This window comes from Dipteris shenzhenensis, chromosome 20, assembly GCF_047967505.1.
Source record: "Dipteris shenzhenensis isolate YYH24624 ecotype China chromosome 20, Dip_SZ_1.0, whole genome shotgun sequence".
NCBI lineage: Eukaryota > Viridiplantae > Streptophyta > Polypodiopsida > Gleicheniales > Dipteridaceae > Dipteris > Dipteris shenzhenensis.
The window spans coordinates 26,755,940-26,774,016 of NC_141615.1; the positions used below are offsets into that span (position 1 = coordinate 26,755,940).

Genomic DNA, 18,077 nt, shown 5'->3' on the forward strand with positions numbered 1-18,077 from the left:
CGCTCAGGTTGAGAATCGGACAGGTCGTAGGCTGAAATGCCTCAGATCCGATAATGGGGGTGAGTATGTGTCACATGCTTTTGTGCAGTTTTGCCAAGCTAAGGGCATCAAACAGGAACTCACAGCCCCTCATAATGCATCTCAAAATGGTGCAAGTGAGCGGATGAATCGAACTATTCAAGAGAAGGTTCGATGTATGTTGTCTTATGCTGCATTACCCCATGGCTTTTGGGCAGAAGCCGTGCAAACAGCAGTTCACATTATTAACAGGTCGCCAAACAAGGCTTTGGAGTTGAAAGTGCCAGAGGAGGTGTGGTCTGGCAAGCCACCTTCATATAAGCACTTACGTGTATTTGGCTGCGAGTGCTTTGCTCATGTACGCAAAGACTTGCGCACCAAACTGGATCCAAAGTCTATCAGATGCATCTTTATGGGTTATGGTGACGAAGGTGAAATGGGGTACAGGTTATGGGATCCCGTTAAACGGAAGATTATACGCAGCAATGATGTCATCTTTAAAGAGGATAGTGTACACAAGGAACCCGTGCAACCTGTGGAATACAGGAGGGTTATTTATGATGATGTTGGACAGCAAAGAATGCCCATTTATATGCAGCAGCAGCCTGCTGCAGATCACCCTGTTCAAGAGGGTATACAGGCTGAAAATCAGCCAGATAATTTTGCCAATGATGCACCACTGGATGTGCCAGCAGATGGGGCTGTAGAACAGCCAGATATAGTGGTACAGCCACCTGTCATGCATGAAGAACAGGCTGGACAGCAGCCTAATCCGGAACATTTTGTTAGGAGGAGCACCCGTGCACAACGGCCTCCTGCCAGGTTTGTTCCAGGAGCCAATAATGTGGCTGATTTTATCATGCTGACAGATTGTGGTGAGCCTTCCAGCTTCAAGGAAGCTATGGGAAGAACAGAGAAAAAGAAGTGGGAGAAAGCCATGCAGTCAGAAATGGACTCCCTACTTCAGAATGATACATGGGACTTGGTGCAGTTACCTGCAGGCAGAAAAGTTTTGCCATGCAAGTGGGTTTACAAAGTCAAAGTGGATTCAAATGCTTTACCGAGGTATAAGGCCAGATTGGTTGCCAAGGGATTTAAGCAGGAGAAGGGCATTGACTTTGATGAGATCTTTTCCCCTGTAGTCAAGATGACTACTTTGAGAGCAGTGTTAGCTCTTGTTGCTCATGACGACATGGATTTATGTCAGATGGATGTGAAGACAGCCTTTCTTCACGGAGATCTCCATGATGAGATCTATATGAGTCAGCCAGAGGGATATGCTGTTAAAGGGAAAGAGCAGCTTGTGTGTAAGCTCAAGAGGAGCTTGTATGGACTCAAGCAGGCACCAAGGGAATGGTACAAGAAGTTTGATGCCTTCATGCAGTCCCAAGGGTATCATCGGTGTGAGACCGATCATTGCTTGTACACCAAACGGGCAAAGGATGGCAGTTTGATGCTACTCATTCTATATGTGGATGACATGCTTATTGCCAGTAAATCTCAACATGAGATTAGTGCTTTGAAGAAACAACTGCATAAGTCTTTTGATATGAAAGACTTGGGTGATGCAAATCATATTCTTGGCATGCGGATTACTCGTGACAGGTCCAAGGGACTTTTGTTTCTGTCACAAAAGGAGTATATTGACAAAGTACTGCAGAGGTTTAAAATGGAGGGGGGGAAGTCTATTAATACCCCATTGCCTCCACATTTAAAACTCAGCAGTAAGGACAGCCCCAAATCAGAGGATGATAAGGCTGAAATGGCCAAGGTTCCGTATGCATCTGCAGTTGGATCTTTGATGTATGCCATGGTTGCCACTCGTCCGGATATTGCTTTTGCGGTGGGAGTCATCAGCAGGTATATGGCAAATCCAGGCAAGCGGCACTGGGAAGCAGTGAAAGGTGTCTTGAGGTATCTCAAGGGTACCAAAGACTTGTGCATATGCTATGGTAGGCAGGATGCATTGGTGCATGGTTTTACAGATTCAGACTATGCAGGAAATGCAGATAACCGGAAGTCTACTACCGGTTATATTTTCACATTTGCAGGAGGTGCTATATCATGGGTGTCTCGGTTGCAGAAATGCGTTGCATTGTCAACCACAGAAGCTGAATATGTTGCAGCCACTGAGGCCTGCAAGGAAGCAATATGGCTTACTCGGCTGGTGGGAGATTTGGGCATTACAGGAGATATGCCAGTTTTGCATTGTGATAGTCAGAGTGCTATCATGTTGGCAAAGAATCCGGTCTTTCATCAGAAGACCAAGCACATAGAAGTGAAATATCATTTCATCAGGGAGGTACTGGAAGACAAGCGACTTGAGCTTGTGAAAGTGCATACTGATGATAATCCTGCAGATTTGCTCACTAAGAGCTTGCCTACAGAGCGGTTTGCACATTGCCGCCACATCATGGGATTAGGATGAGACCATTCTTACTTTATGGTCTTTTATACAGTAACTGTATATTGCTGTAATTTTTATTCTTTTCTCCCCTTTAGGCACATTGGCCTTTAGGTGGGAGGTTGTTGGGGTAAAGGCACATTGCCAACCCTTCATTAAAAGATAGGACACCTATGACTGTCTTAAGACAGTCATAGGGTAAACCTAATCCTAATAAAACACAAGTGAGTTTGTGGTGTGGCTCATCATTTTTTACACCCGCACTTGAGTGTCTCTCTCACTCTCACTCTAACGCTCTTCTTCCCTCTTCACTCCCTTTCATCATCAACAACGAGCAGCTCCAAAGGAGAATCCGGCCAAAGATTGCACAGACTGAGAAGGAGGTCACCAACAACAAATGCTTTGATAGCAGGTTCTTGGAGATGCTGAACCTAACCACCAACCCTTACAGAGTTCATAGTTCCCTTTATTCAATACGAATTCTAGTGCTGGGACTTCATCTTGTTGGAAACGTCTCTCTGATACCTAAGGCCCTTATAGTGTCAAAGTTCCTCTCGAAATCATCGAATACATTCAGGCAGATTTTCTTGCCAAAAACTAGGAATGAGGAGGCCAAGTGCCTAAGCAAACATTGCTCAATTTAGGGGGCTGTAACGGTCATGAAAATAGCACATATCAAAAGGATGTAGCCAGCTTGCGAATGCGGGTGACGTGACTGACCAGAAGCATGAGGAGCTCAGGCTGACTGAAGACAATGTCAGAATCTTGAAACACACATCCAGCTAATTTGCCACCACCATCTTGCAAAAAATTGAAGGCATGAAGTGGATTGCAGAACAAGAAAAATAACATTAAATTAAAATTTAAAGGATTTAAAAAAATCATTGCCATAAAGGTCCTGGAATATGTTGCGAAATGCTAAATCCTTGCCATTAAGGTCCTAGAATACTTTGCGAAAATGCTAACTATGTAGCCAAACATCACTGCCACCTGTGCATGGCACTGGTGCATGTGACAATAGCCTAGGGCACACAGTATTGAAAAAGAGAAGCATGCTTGGTATACAAAGGGCCAACGACCTTGTTTTTGCATGCAAACTTGCTCTTGCTTGAGAAGGTCAGCCGTGACTTCAATCCTAAGAGCTTCATTAGATGGAAGCCAGAGGAGGATCAGATCAGTGATGGTACAACAATTCTTGATCTTGCAGCTAATGGAGACGATGTGGAGAATGCAGAGGAGGAAGCATACGTTAGTGAGAACGGTTGTGGAGATGCTTTGTAGGAGACCCAGACTTAGGAATTCTCTTTCTACGTTACCTTGTTTTTTGTATTCCGTAATGCTATAGAAATATATCATCTATGATCAAGAATGGCGACACATGTATCATCATGATTCTACCTATTCTCTGGACTCCTTTTCTAAGAACCTCAATAGTCTAGCTTATTTGCAATGTTGTCTTCTGAATTTTCAACATGGTAATTGATTTGTTAATTCGTGAATGTTTGAAAACATTGAAATTTGAAGTATTTACTATATTACCTAAGAACTTTGAGCTTTGAAGTGTCTAGGTTATCTAGGTTTCGATCAAGTATGAATCACTATTTGTTATTGTTCTATATGCAAAATTCTATAATTGTATGTCTCTTTGTAATGTTGTACAAGTGTGTGATGATGTGTATAATGACATGGCGTTTTATTCCAATTCCCTAGGATTTCGTCGTTCCTATTCCGTTAAGGATCGGCGTTCCGCTGAGCATTCTCATTCCAGGTAACACACACATATACTTTAGAAAAGAAAGTGGAAACTCTGCAATTGCTGTATAATCCTTTGGGCGCTGGTAAAATAGTTCACCAACCACTCTACTTCTATTTTACGATGCCTCATTTTCTTTTTCCTTTCCTGTAGGTCTAGTAGTCCAAACCACTATCTTATACATTTTGAAGATCGTTGATGCTTCTGAGCAAAAGCTCCATGACAAAAACTTGCATCATGAGCCTCCCTCCTTGCCACGATGATCCATATCAACCCAGCAAAATTGATCATTTTTCTGAAATACATTTTTTCTTCTAAAACTAAATCATCATATGCGGTAACCTTTTTCCTTGCCTTCCTGCTTACAACTTACCTTTTCCCTTGCCTTTCTCTGCTTATCCATACATGTTAAGCTCATATCAACAGACACCGCAAGTAATCTTCAAGGGTGGACTTGGAAAAATATACCCGACACTGAGGAGCATCATCATGGGAGATGTATCCAAGTAATGGTTGGAGCAATCCTCCACTGTAGCTAATGTTACCAATCCTCCACTTATGACAAGATGGAGACAAACCACTACATAAGGGAGCCAGGAAAACCGAACACTATTGTAGGGTTCTTAGGAATCGTTAACATACACACCAAGACAGGATTTGGAGTTAGGAGTAATTTCTATAGTTGTCCACGAGTAACTATACAATTACTGTTCAAATTGAATGTTTGATTGACAATTCTGTTATAATGAAGAAGATGGCATATGGTTAACTTTCCTATACTTGTGCAGGCCAATAATAAAGGCATGTTGAAACACTTAAGGCCTATTTTGTAGTGGGGACATGGGCATACGGAAAATAGATACCTGAAAGAAAACATCTACACGAAGTCTTTACATATTGAGACAAAGGACAGCAGCATCATCAATGGCAAGCACCTACAAACGAAAATCCAGCTCGAGATTGCACAAACTAAGAAGGTAGTCACCGGCAACAACTGCTTTAACAGTAGGCTCTTGGGGTGCTGAACCTGACAACCGACCCTTACAGCATTCATTTTTCCCTTTGTTAAATACGAATTTTAGTGAAAGAACTTCATCTTGTTGGCAACGTCTCTCTGGGACCCAAGGCCCTAATAGTGCTTAAGTCCCTCTCAAAATCATCGGCGGAGACATTCAGACAGATTTCCTTGCCAAAAAACAAGAATGAAGTGGCAGAGTGCCTAAGCGAATGATGCTCAAGCTGCAATAGCCTTGAAAGTACCACATATAAAGCTTGTGAATGCGATGTGGATGACGTGACTGACCAGCTCAGGCTAATTGACAACAAGGTCAGAAGCCTGAAACACACGTCCAGCTAACTTGCCACCATCTCGTGAAAAATCGTAGGAATGAAGCAGATTGCATAGCAAGCAAATAATAAATAAAATAAAACAAAAGAATTAAACAATAAAAAATTTATAAAATAAAAAAAAAAATCATTGCCATAAAGGTCCTAGAATGTGTTGGAAAATCCTAGCATGTGTTTCACAAGAACTACCACACCAGAAAATGAAATGTCACCCACATAGAAAATGTCATATCCTGCAGAATGCCCTCTCCAACTAGTATAACCATGCGGATTATGCTCCTATACGGCCACTATATCAGGCTGCCATACGCCTATACAATTTTCCATTTTCGCAGGTCACATAACCCCTATACATCATAAGTCAAACCTTTTGTTTGTACCAACATATATACAGATATGTACACACTCTATCACACGAAAAGACAAATCAAGGCTACATGTGAACCTCAGGATCCAAGACATGATCCTAATGTGACCCCACATCATGTTGACTAGGCAGTAAAAGGATACGCGCGAAAAGAGTACGACTCACTGCAGCCCAAGTAATGCCAATGCCATAATTCTCAGCAGGTGTTTGCCCATTAGAGGATGAACCAGTCCATGTACAAGGCAGCAGGGCAGCCTCCTAATAGAGACTATTTTTCTTAAAGATTGCCAAACTTCACTTGGAAATTTCTTTCCTTAGCTTTGGCTTGAGCTACAGAAGATGTTGACAAGTGCGCAGTCAGAGACAAAGAGAATGACTATGCTTTAATGTTGTCTGGCACTTTGTATCGGGGTTTTTTCAGCTTGATCTATATGAAAAAAGATCCGATCTTGCAATATCAGTGAGCACTCCCACTGCTGCGATGCAAAATGCGGAGTTATGGCATGCCAGGTATGGGCACATGAGCTATGGCAACTTAATGACACTTCAAAGGCATGATATGGTTGATGCATTGCCTCCTTTAGAGTCACCTTCTCCTCATGCATGTGAAGGTTGCATCCTTGGCAAGATGCATAGACTTCCCTTCAAGAAGGATGGTGCAGTGAAAGCTACAAGGAAATTACAGCTTATTCATAGTGATGTCTGCGGTCCCATGAGGACACCTGCTTTTGGGGGTTAACCATCTCTATTTTGTTACATTCATAGATGACTTCACCAACTACACTTGGGTCTATGGTCTCAAGGCAAAATCAGAAGTGTTCATGCATTTCAAACACTTTGTGGCTATGATTGAGAATGAGACAAGACTCAAGGTGCAGACACTTCGCATAGATCGACAAGGAGAGTATAGGTCTCATGAATTTGAGGCATTTTTGAAGGAGAAAGGCATCACGCATCAGCTTACAGTGAGGCTTACACCTCAACAGAATGGCAAAGCTGAGCAGAAGAATCGCACTGCCATGGAGATGGATAGATGCATGCTTACAAGTAAGAAGTTGCCTCACAAGTTTTGGCTTGAGGGCCTCGTGTGTGCCAACTATATTTTGAATTGGGCTCCTACAAAGGCTTTGAAGACAATCACTCCCTATGAGGCATGGCATGGGAGAAAGCCTTTAGTGGACCATTTCTGAGTTTTTGGTTGTGTTGCATATGCCCATGTGCCTATGGAGTTTAGACACAAGTTGTCAGATAAGGCACTTAAATGCATTTTTGTGGAATATAGTTTACAAAGCAAAGGCTATCATCTCTACAATCCTGCTACACGCAAGATTTTTGTTAGTAGAGATGTTATATTCTCTGAAAATTCAGCACATACACATGCTGAATTTCATATTCCAGCTTCTTCAGATGATGTGTTTGAGGAAATGCTTCCTATAGCATTTGGTTCCCCCGCTGAAACTCAGAATTTACAGCAACCTCCTCCAGATCCACATGCCCCTATTCAGCCACCAGCTGATTTTGTACCACCTCAGGGTGTGAATGAAGTTGTCAAGCAACAGATTCAAGAGATACACACAGCCAAAATAGTCCCGAATTGGTTGCTTCAGACTCTCAGGGAGAGTAGGCTTGAGACCCCATTGCCTGGCAGGACTCGTAGTGCAATAAGGCACGCAGGGGGGCTCTTTCAGTTGAGACAGCTTATGCAGGGACTCTTCTTGATGAAGAGGGACCTTACTCTTTTGAAAAAGTAAAGGATAATGAGCATTGGATGCATGCCATGCACAATGAGTTGCAGTCCATAGAGAAAAATCAGACTTGGGATGTTGTGGATTTGCCACCAAGTAAGCATGTCATTGGTACCAAGTGGGTTTTCAAGGTAAAAAGGAAACCAGATGGGTCTATTGATAGTTAAAGGCACGGCTGGTTGCCAAAGGCTATGCACAAAAGAACGGCATAGATTATGAGGAGACATTTGCTCCTACATCCCGGATGACCACCATACAGCCAGTTATTGCAATGGCTGCAAATTTTTTGTGGAATGTCCATCAGTTGGACACAAAAACAGATTTCCTTAATGGGGACTTGCAGAAAGAGGTTTATGTCAAGCAACCTCCTGGATTTGAACTTTCTGGCAATGCACTTCACGTATGCAAGGCTTAACAAAGCTTTATATGGGCTGAAACAAGCCCCACGTGCATGGTATGCCAAGATAGATGCATCCCTGGCAAGTAAGGAATTACACAATAGTCCCACGGAAAGCACCCTCTACATCAAGAAGGAGGGGGGGGGATATTTTAGTCATCATTCTTTATGTAGATGACATGCTACTCACGGGGTCAAATGAGGATATAATTGCATATTTCAAAGCTGAGTTGAAAGCTGAATTTTGCATGACAGATTTGGGCATGTTAAATTTTTATGTCTCAATCCAAATATGTGTAGAAGCTCTTGGATAGGTTCAACATGCATGATTGTAAGCCTATTGCCACTCCCATGGAGCCGCGGCTGAAGCTTACTATGTATGATGCTGGTGAATCAATGGATGTCACACTTTACAACCAGGCTATTGGATGCCTCATATACTTGTGCAATACCAGGTCCGATATTCAGTATGCAGTATCTCAGGTGAGCAGATATATGCACAGCCCAAAGACAACACATTGGCAGGCTGTAAAACGCATCTTCAGATATTTGCAAGGCACAAAGTCTTTTGGCTTGATGTTTCCCAGGAGGGTGACTTGCAAATGCATGCTTACAGTGATTCAGATTGGGCTGGGGACTATGATACTAGGCAGTCCACTAGTAGTAATTGTTTCTTTTTGGGCAACGCTTGCATTTCTTGGCTGAGCAAGAACAATCTACAGTGGCTACTTCCTCATGTGAAGCTGAGTACAGGGCAACTTTCATAGCAATAATTGAGTGTGTTTGGCTACGACGTTTGTTCGCTGATTTTCGTCTCATATTGGAGGGTCCTTATCCTATTCTCACTGATAGTCAGAGTGCTATTGCAGTGGATAGTCAGAGTGCTATTGCAGTGGCAAAGAATCCTATGTTTCATGCTCGCACGAAGCACATTGAGGTTCATTATCATTATGTCAGAGAGAAGTTGCATGCAGGGGAGATCAGTATGATCTATGTGTCAACACATGACAATGTTGCAGACATCTTAACCAAAGCACTTCCACGTGAGAATTTTGAGGCATTTTGCAGTGCCCTAAACTTATCTTCTTTTGGTGATTGATCACTACCTTATACACCACATTGGCATTGCAGGGGGGTGTTAGAATTATTAATATATTCTAAGCAGTGGCCAATGTAATGTAATAAGTGAATTAGGGGCACTTTTTCCCCTTAGAGGTTTTTCCCCCTAACCACAGTCTAATCTCTAACTACGGTTAGTGATTAGATAGGGTTTTGTCACTTAGACAAAACCCCTTATCTTTTTCTTGTACTCACGCTTCATTCACTTCAGTTTAGTTGACATTCGAGAGTGAACTACGTTCAGCTCACTCTCTTTGCTCACTCTTGCTTCCATTCTGTTTTCTCACACTTCTACCTTCCAATACCTGAAACAAATGAAGAGCAGAGTCTCTCAACAGCATGCTATAAAGGCTCAAATTTAGAACACCAAGGACATACCAGATCGTCGTACTGCCTGTGTGCTTGCTCTAAAAGCAAACCATGCACCTCATCGAGGCACATACCAATAGCATGTGTAATCCTGTATTGTCCCCTTCTGAAGTACAGCATCCATCTGAACATGAGACCCTAGGGCACTCCATGGAATCCACCCTCGTGTCAATATCAACAGCCATGAACCTAGAAGATACCAAGCACTCCATGCTGTCCTTCACCTTCACAAAGGCATCTGACTCCTCGTCGACCCACATCTCAATGTCAAACATCATCACTATGGTTTCTAGGTCAACATATCTGACCTCACAAACACACAGAGATGTCACCAAGAACAACTCTTTGATTAGCACCTTTTGTGTCACCCTCTGAATCTGAGTCGGACTCCTCTTTCCTATTTTCCTGATCCGCCTTCTTCTTTCTATAGTCCTTCGCAAAATGACCTAGCGTGTCACAATAGAAGCACTTCTTCTGCTTCCTCTTGGAAGTGTCCTCGTCATCAGAGTCGTCCTTCTTGGACTTGCCCCGGTTAGGCTTGCCCTTCTCTTTGCCAGTGTAATCCTTCACCAGCAATGCCTTGTCATTTGTGAGGGAAAGAGAGGAGGTGGAACGTTAGGAGAGGGAGACACAAGAAGTGTGGGTGTGTAAAAAGTGTTGAGCCACACCACAAACTCAAAGGTTTTATTAGGATTAGGGATTCCCCCTATGACAGTCATAGGGGTCATAACTTTTAAAGGGTGGCAATGTGCCTTTACCCCAACAACCTCCCACCTAAAGGCCAATGTGCCTAAAGGGGAGAAAAGAATAAAATTACAGCAATATACAGTTACTGTATACAAGACCATAAGATAAGAATGGTCTCATCCTAATCCCATGATGTGGCGACAATGTGTTAACCGCTCTGTAGGCAAGCTCTTAGTGAGCAAATCTACAGGATTATCATCAGTATGCACCTTCACAAGCTCAAGCCGCTTGTCTTCCAGTACCTCCCTGATGAAATGGTATTTCACATCTATGTGCTTGGTCTTTTGATGAAAGACCGGATTCTTTGCCAACATGATAGCACTCTGACTATCACAATGCAAAACTGGCATATCTCCTGTAATGCCCAAATCTCCCACCAGCCGAGTAAGCCATATTGCTTCCTTGCAAGCCTCAGTGGCTGCAACATATTCAGCTTCAGTGGTTGACAGTGCAATGCATTTCTGCAAACGAGACACCCATGATATAGCACCTCCTGCAAATGTGAAAACATAACCGGTAGTAGACTTCCGGTTATCTGCATTTCCTGCATAGTCTGAATCTGTAAAACCATGCACCAATGCATCCTGCCTACCATAGCATATGCACAAGTCTTTGGTACCCTTGAGATACCTCAAGACGCCTTTCACTGCTTCCCAGTGCCGCTTGCCTGGATTTGCCATATACCTGCTGATGACTCCCACCGCAAAAGCAATATCCGGACGAGTGGCAACCATGGCATACATCAAAGAACAAACTGCAGATGCATACGGAACCTTGGCCATCTCAGCCTTATCATCATCTGATCTGGGGCTGTCCTTACTGCTGAGTTTTAAATGAGGAGGCAACGGGGTACTAATAGACTTCCCTCCCTCCATTTTAAACCTCTGCAGTACTTTGTCAATGTACTCCTTCTGTGACAGAAACAAAAGTCCCTTGGACCTGTCACGAATAATCCGCATACCAAGAATATGGTTTGCATCACCCAAGTCTTTCATGTCAAAAGACTTATGCAGTTGCTTCTTCAAAGCACTAATCTCCTGCTGAGATTTGCTGGCAATCAGCATGTCATCCACATATAGAATGAGTAGCATCAAACTGCCATCCTTTGCCCGTTTGGTGTACAAGCAGTGATCGGTCTCACACCTATGATACCCTTGGGACTGCATGAAGGCATCAAACTTCTTGTACCATTCCCTTGGTGCCTGCTTGAGTCCATACAAGCTCCTCTTGAGCTTACACACAAGCTGCTCTTTCCCTTTAACAGCATATCCCTCTGGCTGACTCATGTAGATCTCATCATGGAGATCTCCGTGAAGAAAAGCAGTCTTCACATCCATCTGACACAAATCCATGTCCTCATGAGCAACAAGAGCTAACACTGCTCTCAAAGTAGTCATCTTGACTACAGGGGAAAAGATCTCATCAAAGTCAATGCCCTTCTCCTGCTTAAATCCCTTGGCAACCAATCTGGCCTTATACCTCGGTAAAGCATTTGAATCCACTTTGACTTTGTAAACCCACTTGCATGGCAAAACTTTTCTTCCTGCAGGTAACTGCACCAAGTCCCATGTATCATTTTGAAGTAGGGAGTCCATTTCTGACTGCATGGCTTTCTCCCACTTCCTTTTCTCTGTTCTTCCCATAGCTTCCTTGAAGCTGGAAGGCTCACCACAATCTGTCAGCATGATAAAATCAGCCACATTATTGGCTCCTAGAACAAACCTGTCAGGAGGGCGTTATACACGGGTGCTCCTCCTAACAAAATGCTCCGTATTAGGCTGCTGTCTAGCCTGTTCGTCATGCATGACGGGTGGCTGTACCACCATATTTGGCTGTCCTACAGCGCCATTTGCTGGCATATCCAGTGGTGCATCATTGGCAAAATTGTCTGGCTGATTTTCAGCCTGTATACCCTCTTGAACAGGGTTATCTACAGCAGCCTGCTGCTGCATATTAATGGGCATTCTTTGCTGTCCGACATCATCATAGACAACCCTCCTGTATTCCGCAGGTTGCACGGGTTCTCTGTGTACACAATCCTCTTTAAAGATGACGTCATTGCTGCGTATAATCTTCCGATTGACAGGATCCCATAACCTGTACCCCATTTCACCTTCGTCACCGTAACCCATGAAGATGCATCTGAAAGACTTTGGCTCCAATTTGGTGCGCAGTTCTTTGCGTACATGAGCAAAGCACTCGCAGCCAAACACACGTAAGTGCTTATATGAAGGTGGCTTGCCAGACCACACCTCCTCTGGCACTTTCAGCTCCAAAGCCTTGTTCGGCGACCTGTTAATTAGGTGAACTGCTGTTTGCACGGCTTCTGCCCAAAAGCCATGGGGCAATGCAGCATAAGACAACATACATCGAACTTTCTCTTGAATAGTTCAATTCATCCGCTCACTCACACCATTTTGAGATGCATTATGAGGGGCTGTGAGTTCCTGTTTAATGCCCTTAGCATCGCATAACTGTACAAAAGCATGTGACACATACTCACCCCCATTATCGGATCTGAGGCATTTCAGCCTACGTCCTGTCCGATTCTCAACCTGAGCGACAAACTTCTTGAAAGCATCTAAGGCATCGCTCTTATGCTTCAAGAAATAGACCCACACTTTGCGTGTGGCATCATCAATAAAAGTAATGAAATACTTTGCACCCCCTAGTGATAGCTGTGGCATCTCACACAAATCAGTGTGCACTAGATCAAGCGGTGCTCTATTCTGGGGAGTTCTCCTCTTATGAGGAGTCATAGAATGCTTTCCAAAAATGCAATGATCACAAGTAGGCAAATCTGAAAATGAAAGAGACGGCAGATAACCCAAACGTGACAGTTCTTGCATTCCTTTAACGGACATGTGTCCCAACTGGCTATGCCACAATGAAACCTTTGGCAGCTCGGTTATGGCAACAACATGATTACCTACACTGGAAACATAAAGAGGGTACAAGGTATCACTCTTATAACCCTCAGCCACTACAACCTGGCCATCAGTAATTACCCATTTGGAATCCCCAAATGTGGTGTGTGAACCACTGTCATCCAACAAGCCAGTGCTAATCAGATTTTTCTTGATTTGCGGCACATGGCGAACACCATCAAGCATAAATATGTGTCCGTCAGGGAATACTATCTGTATACTGCCAATCCCTGCAATCTGACATGCATAGTTGTTCCCAAGATGAACAACTCCATGAGTACCTGTGTAGGAAGTAAACCACTCCCTATGGGGCGTAACATGAAAAGAAGCACCTGAATCCAAGAGCCAGGTGTGCATGTCATGGCCATCAACAACCAATGTATGTGCAATTACAGCAGAAGAACATAATACATCATGTCTGTCACTGTCACTGTCCTCTGCTGCAACATTCACTGCATCCAAGTCATCTGCCTTGGCCTTGCCTTTACCTTTGCTTCCACTGCCTGCATCCTTTGTCTCAGCCTTCTTGGCTTTCTGATCCCGTATAAACTTGAAGCACTTAGACTTCACATGTCCCTTCTTGCCACAGTAAAAGCATTCAATATCCTTTTTGCCACGGGAATGACTGCGGGATTTGGACTTGCCAGCAGATCTCCCCTTCTGCTGAGTCCTACCTCTTTCCTGTACCTGCAAAGCATTGGAAGACTTGCTGCCCATATTATTCTTCCTGCTCATCTCCTCCATAAGGAGAGAGCTCTCCACATCAGCATACATAAGAGTGACATTTGAATTAGACAGGGTTGTCTTAAAAGTGTCCCAACTCTCAGGGAGGGTACACAACAAGAAAGTAGCCTTGAACTCCTCATCAAGGTTCAATCCCTGTGTGATAAGCTGTGTAAAGATGGCATTGAACTCACTCAAGTGTGAGGTCATAGCTGTACCTTCTTTCATGCGAAGGTCGACAAGCTTCTTCAACCAATAAACCTTACTGGCTGAACTCTTTTGGGCATACAACTCTTCTAGCCTCTGCCATAGGCCATAAGAGGTCTTTTCTGCCTGAACATTGAACACAAGAGAATCAGTGAGAGTAAGCATGATAGCCGCCCTTGCGGACAAATCAAGCTCCTCCCACTCATCATCTGCCATCCCAGATGGCTTGACACCCTTCACCCTTATGGGCTTAGAAATCTTCTTTAGCAGAAGTACATTCAAACACTGTTCTGCCCATAATGCATAATTGTGTGCCCCTTCCAATTTCTTTATGTTCAGTATTGAAGATTCACTTCCCCCTGATGCCATATCAGATAAGGAAAGTGCCTGACTCCCTGTAAGTCAAAAAAAAAAAAAAAAGACTAAATAAAATTCTGATTTCTCAGAAAACCTGCTCTATCAAGAGCCAAGAGCACTCACAATAGTGCTGTTTTTTACTGTCAAAAAATCTGCAGCAAATTTTCCCTCAAGTCACTGTACCTTCTGACACACTGTACCGTGCTCAAATAGGCATAAAACAGTAACTTCAGAATGCTGCAGCTGTTCCACAAGTGCTTTACAAGTGCATCATCATCTGACGAAACACAAAACACTGATGTCCTGATCACTTCTCCCACCTCAGATGAGGTATTGCACTGATTTTATATGCATAAACCACTTGGCATACACTGTTTTGTCCACCAAACAAGCTCCAAACACCTCAACCTGTCACAAACCTGCAACAAAGTATGGGAATAATCCCAACCAAACACCCTTCAGCCAAGAGGATAAAAGGCATCTGAAGTTCTCAAACAGTAACTCAAGTGCTCACAAGCAAAATCTGGGCAAAAGCCCCTTGATTTGACACCTGTACCAAGTGAAAAACACCTCAACACTGAGGTAGCATACAAATTTCAGCACTCTCCTGGTACTTTCACCTGACAAAGTAATGCATAAACTGCCTGTGTGCATAGTAGCAACACAAATCCCAACGTACAAACACCGAAAAGAAGATCTTTTGAGCACTGTCAACGATGGACAGTTAGGGACCGAGTAAACTCGATGCGCCCTGGCCAAGCGTGGCTCAACTGAGATTTTCTAAGTGCCGTACACAAATTGTGACCTGCAAAGAAATGTCACTGATACAATGCGAAAAACGAGACCAATGTGGGCACCCTGGCTCCACACTGCCTCAAGGCATATACTGCATACACTTCCAGGCAAAAGCCCTTTGAAAATTGTCACCCGAAAACTGAGATTTGCACTCAGCAAAAGCATAAAAGCCCTCTGCAAAATCAAGGCATCTAACCTTCCCGGAAAAAATAACTATGCAACCACCACACACTGTGGCACTAGTCACCTCAAGCACGAGGGACACGAGTGTACTTGATGTACCTCAAACACACAGTTTTAAAACTGAAAATTCTGGGAATGCATCAAGAAAAAAAAACTTCGTTGTACTTCTGTACCTACATGTACTTGCAAGTACCACGCAAAAAGAGCAAAGTGCTCTCCCTTTTTCCTTCTTCCCCAGAAAAAAATTTCTGTGCCTGCTGTACCTGCAAGTACCTGCTGTGCCTGCAGTGTACCTGCTGTACCTTGTACTTGCGAGGGCACGGATCCCCAAAAAAATGTCAAAATTCTGGCTGAGGATACAGCCGGTACGGCTGTACCTTGTACTTGCACACGTCCGTACAGCCGGTACAGCTGGTTGTACCTGTCGTGGCGTCCGTACAGCCGGTACGGCTGGCTGTACGGCTGGTCGCGGCTGCTGCCTTGCAGCCGGTCGACTGGCTGCGCGCGGCCGGTGCTGCGCGCTGCGCCTGGTAGGCTGCGGCCGCCGGGTAGTGGGTAGCAGCTAGCAGCAGCTAGCTGCTGCTGCAGCTATGGGTGCTCGCGCACCTGCTGCGCGCGGCGGGTGCCCTGGCTTGCTGCTGCCCTGCTTGCTGCTGCCGCGCCCTGCTCGCTGTTGAGGGCACGAGGCCCGAGGGGAGAGGAAGGGGTAGAGGGAGGGGTAGACCGAAGTGAGAGAGTGGCTCTGATACCACTTGTGAGGGAAAGAGAGGAGGTGGAACGTTAGGAGAGGGAGACACAAGAAGTGTGGGTGTGTAAAAAGTGTTGAGCCACACCACAAACTCAAAGGTTTTATTAGGATTAGGGATTCCCCCTATGACTGTCTTAAGACAGTCATAGGGGTCATAACTTTTAAAGGGTGGCAATGTGCCTTTACCCCAACATCATCTTTGTCGTTGTTGTAGAGCTTCTCCCTAGATGCTTCTTGTAGCAATAATGGACCCAACTTCTCAAAAGTCAGAGGTTTGGTCCTCTGTCCTGCTGTCACAGTCGTTACAAAGCTTTTGAAACTCTGAGGTAGCCTCCTCAATACCACCAAGGCCAAATGGCACGAGTCCACCTTCTGACCAACTGATACCAGTTGATCCCTTACCACCTTGACCTTCGTCAAGTGGTCATGTACCAAATCTCCCTCATCCATATCAAGGTTGTAGAATGACCCACGCCTCTACTGACGTCTCGCCCATCTGGATGTGAGGAAGCACAAAGTCCGCTGTAGTCCCTATGATCGATGCCAGGGCATGGGCATCTCTGTCTTCCCAAGCTTCGAGCTCCTCTCCATCTACTAGCATGAGTATCTTCCCTTCCTTGTTCACCATATCCTCAAGCTTCGCCTCCACTCCCGTTGTCAATTTCCACAGGTTCCGAGCCACTAAATAACTCTGGATCTTCACCTTCCAGATCGGGTAGTTTGTCCCGTCCAGTTTCCCAAACTCTCCAAAGTTCGGGATGGTGAAAGAAAGCAATCTAGGGGAAGAGGAAGGGAGAGCAGGGGCTCAAGAGGATGAAGAGATCGACATCTCTACTGCTAAATCACACAGCAAAGTCGAACAAACTCAACCTTCCATAGACCAGAATTCCTTACGCACCTGACTGAACCTGAGTCACCCTCCTTCTCGCAAGGGCACTGTCCTCCAGTCGTGGAAGTCGATTCCCAAGAGCTTTTGAATCAAGGTCATCCTTCAGCAAGGTCCCTGCCTTCGGACTCCCAAACCTGTGAGCCTCCTACTTGGGCTCGGATACCATGTTAGAAATCGACCAATAGACAGTACGCTCAGCGGAAGACTGATAGAATAGCCCAGGAGCTCACACAGTGTGGTGTGGAGTGTGGAATCACAAACTTCTTAAACTTATGTGCATACGATAGATGTGCAAACTCATCAATAGATAATGAACCAGCCAGATATACAAGACACCAAAATAATATATTTCCGTCCAAAGCTATGGACACAATACAAAAGAGATAAATCTAGAGTCCCACCTCGAGCGTCTGTAGACTTTCTGTCCAGAATGGTTCTCTCTACCTTACTGCATGTAGATCAGCCTAGGTAGGCAGCACCTTGAGCTAGGTCTGCAGCTTCCTCAGCCTTCTTGGTACTCGAAGATAGGCTCCAAGTGCTGGCCTTTTGCTCTCCTGCTTGCTGCTGCAGAGAATGAGTGATGAGGACCTCGAGGCCTTCCTTTTATAGGCCCCCCCAAGGGGCTGGCAAAAACCGACCAGACAGACCTAATCTGGCCGACTAGATCTGCCATAAATGCCCCTTTTTTGGGCTCTCTTTTCCAGGGCCCTTTGCCCTCCAATCAAGGCAAGGGCCCAGCCCTATATAAAGGCAGGTCCCTGCCTACTAGCAGCCTCCTTTGCTGCTCCACCAGGACAACTTGATATGCTGGTTCCCCTCGCCATTAATGCGCCTTATGCAGGCCCTCTGTCCTGCCACCTGTGCACCTCTTTTAGGGGCCTTTTCCAGCCCGTACATGCACACTTGCTGCGCCTCTGCCAGGCTGTTGTACTGCCCACATAGCAGCCCATGTGGCAGCCCTTTCAGCCATCTTTTCTTTGCT

The 18,077-nt window shown here is 44.7% G+C and overlaps 1 protein-coding gene across 2 annotated transcripts in view; it reads right to left on the reverse strand.

Moving 5' to 3' along the window:
• The window catches only part of LOC147889471 (NADH-ubiquinone oxidoreductase B18 subunit), a 35,691-nt gene that overhangs the window by 16,447 nt on the left and 1,167 nt on the right, over positions 1-18,077 (reverse strand). The window lies entirely within an intron of this gene.